We start from the raw sequence: 5,905 nt of genomic DNA, 5'->3' as shown, positions 1-5,905 counted from the left end.
CCGTTAATTATTTCTACATGTAATCATTCATCTTCCTAAGAAAATTAGCCACTCACGAATCTAGATGCAATTGTCCATAATTTCATATTCAACATGCAAGGCAAATATTTAAATAGAAAAAAGAATAAAGAAATTAATCCCTTTCGAAGTCGATTTGCGCGCGAAAGCCAAAATTGCTTTGACAATTGTGAAGACAATCTCGATTGTAAATGAAAATCGAAAAGGAACTAATAAAAAAACTACTTAGATAAGAGCTTGTATCTAAATCGAATCCAAGTTAAAAAAAGAAAAAATTATGTCTTGTAACATAAAAGGACTAAATTGAAGTAAACGTTAAACTAAAATAAAATCCTAAAACTAATCTAAGTGACTCACTCGGTCAAGCCTCCTAAGCTAAGGCTAAACACTTCTATTTATAGCCAAAATGTTCTGCCCTAACTAGGTTAAGAAACATCCTTAAAACTAATTAATATGCACTATGCAGACGAAAACACCCCTAACTTAAAATTCTGATTTGTCACTCTAGGGCCACGATACTACCTTTCGAGGGTGAATTATTTGGCTTCGTAGTTTGATGGTGCGACAACACATACAAGTGTTACGGCATTGTCGTCATCCTTCGCTTTCTCAGGCCAAAATAGTGTCATTCACACTCAATTCACTTGTTTGTTCATTCTATGACTGTATTGGCTCGTTAGGTCATCAAATGGCTAAATATTGTGCAAAAATGTTTATTTCACTAAAATTAAACATAAACTAATAAAAATGACAAGTATAATAAAATCATATAAATGTGCAAAAAACAAGCTCGTTAAATGATGAAAAGGCTCTAATTTGCCACAACGATTTGTGGCAGATCAAACTCCTTGATTTTCAAAATAATTTAGGTTCGAAATGTGGTGTCCAACACAGGGGTTCTGTGTCTCGACACGTGTCTGGAATTTTGAAATTGGATGTTTCAAAGTACGGTGTCGCTACACAACCCTCATTTTCCCAAATATCTTATTTTCAAGTGTATCATTCCCTTCTATTTTCTCTTAATTTGAAAATATCATCCCCAATAGTCACCCTTTGGCTTCCTACGGTTGTAATCCTATCCTAATTAAAATTACTAACCTAAATAAATTCCCAAAAATACGAAAAAAATTAATGTACACTAATTTACAACACGAATAAAAAATTCAATGATGAAATTACGTATGGCTACCAGACTCATTCCATAGCCCATGAATAACCTTCGTTGAATTCTTGTTCCGTTGTCTCTCGTCACAACCCGTCCAACATATTTTCTTCCATCCAAGATATTTCCATTTATCACGTTCCCTTGACCCGTTCCTTCCTACACATATCAAACCACAACCATACCTTCGACCAGTATAATAAAACCCCTCACTTTGACTAAGACGTCTTCAAGTACACCTTTGGGATGTACTAGAGATGTATCAGCTAATTGTAGTGTGATTGATGTATTTTTTTAATTCCCCCAATCCATGTCTTAAATAAGTAGACAGGAGCATCAAATTAATATTGGCCCCTAAATCGCAAAGGGCCTTACTAAAAAAGTTTGTCCCCTATCTACACATGAACTGTAAAACTACCAGAATTTTTTAATTTTGGGGGTATTTTTTGGGAAATTATCACACTACAAGAGGCGTCAATAATTTGCTTAGCCTTTTTTAATTTCTTATGCAAAAACATGATTTCTTTTAAGTTCTTAGAATATTTCGATATCTTATCGATTAATTCCAACAGTGGCAAATTAACGTTAAGTGATTTAAATAAATTCAAAAAACTTACGAATTTTGCTTCATCCCTTCGTTGTTTGTCTTCCAACCTCGATAGAAATGGTATGTGCTTTGACACAGGCTCTGAATGTTGTACAATTTTTGGTTCGGCAAATTTTTCTGTTAGCTCCTCGAATTCAGGATCATTAAGACTTTCGTCGACCATATTGACCTTATCAGCCTCCTTTTCCATTGGCTTACTAAGGTTTACTAGAGTCTTACCCGAGCGAAGTGCGATGGCATTCACATGTTCTTTTGCATCCTACCGAGGATTATTTTCCATATTACTTGGAATAACCGTGCCCATTTCCCTACACATTTCATTCAACGTAGTTACGATGTTGTGCATTTTTTATTTTAATTTGACCACATCGTCACGAGTTTGAACGCATTCAAATTTTATTTTTTGAATGTCAGGCCTCATTAATTGCATTTATCCTTCGATTCTATCCAATCTTTGACCACAACCAACGTGATCGTTGCCCATTGATCTTTCTTGAGATCTTTGAATATGTGGACGAAGGATTCAGTCGATTTTGAATTGGGTTTCCTCCCCACATCAGATTAGGATTGTCCTACCAATCGGGGTTGTAAGTGTTAGAATAGGGATTTTCACCCCTATTTCCCAAATAATTGACCTCTTCCGGTTGGGTTTTAGAATATGGCACAGAGTTTCGAGAAGCATCATTCATAGACGGCTTAACAGTGGTCCCCAAGCAGTGTAGCTTTTCCAATATCTTTTGATATTTATTGTTCTCTTTAACCGCTTTAGCCGTCGATGGCTTAGGGCTATGTGAGAATCATTCATTGGATCACATATACAAGTTCATGGCAATGTCTTCGATTAAATAACTGGCTCGCTCGTAGGTGTTGTTTATGAAGGCCTTATAAACTCGAAATTATATAGGTTTTTTCTATATATTTTTACCACCTTTTTACTTAATTATTGTGTTTATCTTGAGTAATTATAATTGAAATAAGTGAATTTTACTTAATAAGTAATTTTAGACATGAATTTAGAAAGTATGTGAAATTATTCTTAATTACATGATTTTCATGCATATTTTATATTAATTCATGTTAATTTATTAATGTAACTATTTTTCACTATGTAAAAGGTCTATTGGAGACATGAGTAAAACAAATAAAAGATGGCCATGCAAAAATTATACATGTCGACGGCAAGACCATGCAATTTTTGGCATGGGTTGACTATTTGACCCAATAAAGAAAGGTGATAAAAAGATGGACATATTTGCTAAGTTATTGGACTGAAAAAAACCATCCAACAAGGGGAATTAAAAGCCAAATTTTGGTACTTGAAGATGGCTGCCAAAAATATATTTTGGGATATTTAATTGAAGGTCCCTGAAGTTGGAAAATAATCAGAATTCAGCCCAACAACTTCTCTATGAAAACCGTCCACTACATAGCTATTTTTAGCTTGAAATTCAAATTCAAATTGAAAAGACTTGGTCATCCCTTTTCCTTGAAGCATGGTTGGCCACATGAGAGAGGGAAGGAAGGAAATTTAAATCTATTTTTAGTAAACTCAAACCCTTACCTTCACCTATAAATACATTACCATCCCGCACTTCTCATTCACCCCTCATTTCTCAACATTCCTCTCACTCACTCTAGTTTTCTCTCAATCCCTTTTTCCCTTTTTCTTTTGCATAGCCATCCATCCCCTCTCCAATCTTTAGCCTCAAAAGCTTTTTCAAAAGCACTCTTTAGTCTGCTACCTTTTAAACCCTTAGCAAAAGAAGCTTCAATCAGGACGGATGAACGCTTCAATCAGAATAGATCTAAAATTTTGCTAAACTAAGTCTACTCTTTCCTATTGATTATTTATTTTAACATGTTTGCTTTGAGTTTTATGTTTTTGACATCAACTATGAAGTTTTAAATCCTATTTGCTAGGATGATTATACTAAATTGATGAGTTTTCTTTAATTCATGTTAACATGTTTTGTGCCTCAGTCGATTATGTTTTCAATTAAAATCATGATGCATTTCATTCATACATGGTTGGGTGCACTCAGATTAGCTGAGAGATCCTAACCAGATGACGACCAGTAGACGCATAATTGAAAACTGCAATGCTTAATTTCGATCATTATAATCGGCTAATTTAAGGTTCATAATTTCTTTAGTTAGCTCTATTATCTTGCATGATTTTTAGATTTATGTAATTAAATTGTTGCAAAAATGTCCCTGTGACCTTGCATAAATGCTAAGAAACCCTTAGTCAAATATGATCAGTAACATGTATATTTAACTAACTAAAAGAGCCAAGAGGACTTAATTTGGTTTCCAAACCCATAAGAGATCGAGTTGCCATGGAAGTAATTCTGAACATGTCAGCATGACGAAATTAAATTAAATTAATTAATATAATTATCCTAACCCATTAATGTTGATTGTTTTTGTAGCTAAAGTCTTCATTCATACATTTAGGTAAATTGCATTTAGATTAGAAATTGCATTAGGGATCACTCTTGCATTTAATTAATCTAATCATCACTATCCAAACTTTTTTTATTTTTTTACATGAAATTGATAATTATAAATTTACAATTAATTTTTTAATCTTATATAGTTCTTGTGGAGATGATAACTCATTTTTACTTAATTATTATTTGAACGAGTACATACATTTGTGTAAACACGTTACAAATCGTTACAAGTTTTTGGCACCGTTGCTGGGGACTGTTGCCTTAATCATTTTTGTGAAATTACTTTTACAATTTGGTTTTTACTTTTTTATTTAATTTTTAACATTACTAGTTTATTTTTTATTTTTTATTTTTCAAGTGTTTTATGAGCTTAGATCAAATCATTGATCTATTACCTGTGGACCCTGAAATCGAGTGAACTTTTAGATAGAGAAGATGCAAAAGATTTGCTTAAAGGCAAGCCGAGATGGACCTTGAAAATCAAAATGATGGACAAGGTAATGAAGTTAATCAAGTGCACAACCAATCCTTATTACTGATGATAGGGATCGTGCCATCAAACAATACACTGTGCCACTCTTCAATAAGTTAAATCCAGGAATTAGAAGGCCGGATATCGAGGCACCCCAATTCAAATTGAAACCAGTGATGTTTCAAATGCTCCAAATGGTGGGCCAGTTCAATGGTATGCCCACAAAGGATCCACACTTACACCTTTGATTATTCATGAAAGTAAGTGATTCATTCAAGATAGCTAGTGGACACAAGACGCACTAAAGTTAAAACTATTTCCATACTCGTTGTAGGATCGAGCACAAGCATGTCTGAATTCATTGCCACCAAGTTCAATATCTATTTGGCAAGAATTAGTAGAAAGGTTTTTCGTAAAATATTTCCCACTGAACAAAAACGCAAAGTTGCGTAATGAGCTAACAACTTTCCAAAAATTGGATGACGAATCTTTGTATGAGGCGTGGGAAAGATTAAAGGAATTACTTCATAAGTGTCCTCATCATGGGATTCCTCATCGTGTCCAGTTGGAGACGTTTTATAACGGTCTCAAACGCATATAAAAGATTAAAGGTGGATGCTTCTGCAAATGATATGATTTTGTCTAAGTCTTATAATGAGGCTTATGAGATCATTGAAAGGATCGAAAGTAACAACTACCAATGGTCGACAAATCAAGCAGTTTCATGAAAACATGTAGTCGGAGTACATGAAGTGGACGCATTGACCTCACTCTCTGCTCAAGTATCTTCTACTTCATCTATGTTAAAATAGTTTACCACTAATGGTTTTAACAATTTTGCAGCTCAATCACCAAGACATTATGATGTAATTTCTTGCGTATACTATAGGGATGATCATTCTTTCAAGAATTTCCCTTCAAATCCCGAATCAGTTTATTATGTAAGGAACCAATATCAAAACAAAATTGGACAAGGACAACAATCCAACTTCTACAATCCTTTGTGATAGAATGATCAGAACTTTTCTTGGAGTAACCAAGGAAATGGACTGAACAATAATCAGATGCAGCATAGACCCAACCAATCTCAAGGGTTTAACCAACAAGCTCTAAAACCACCTCAAGCTGAGTCATCAAACAGTTTTGAGGACTCGTTGAAAGCATACATGGCTAAAAACGACTCATTGATC

The 5,905-nt window shown here is 34.1% G+C and overlaps 1 non-coding gene across 1 annotated transcript; it reads right to left on the bottom strand.

Moving 5' to 3' along the window:
* Positions 1-5,157: 5,157 nt before the first annotated feature.
* Positions 5,158-5,264, bottom strand: LOC128040195 (small nucleolar RNA R71). The gene has a single exon (XR_008194853.1). It is a non-coding gene; the product is annotated as a small nucleolar RNA R71 (small nucleolar RNA).
* Between the last annotated feature and the right edge of the window lie 641 nt (positions 5,265-5,905).

The sequence above is a fragment of the Gossypium raimondii genome, chromosome 3, assembly GCF_025698545.1.
Source record: "Gossypium raimondii isolate GPD5lz chromosome 3, ASM2569854v1, whole genome shotgun sequence".
Lineage (NCBI taxonomy): Eukaryota > Viridiplantae > Streptophyta > Magnoliopsida > Malvales > Malvaceae > Gossypium > Gossypium raimondii.
The sequence above is the reverse complement of the archived record's forward strand: the minus strand, read 5'-3'. Positions and strand labels throughout refer to the sequence as shown.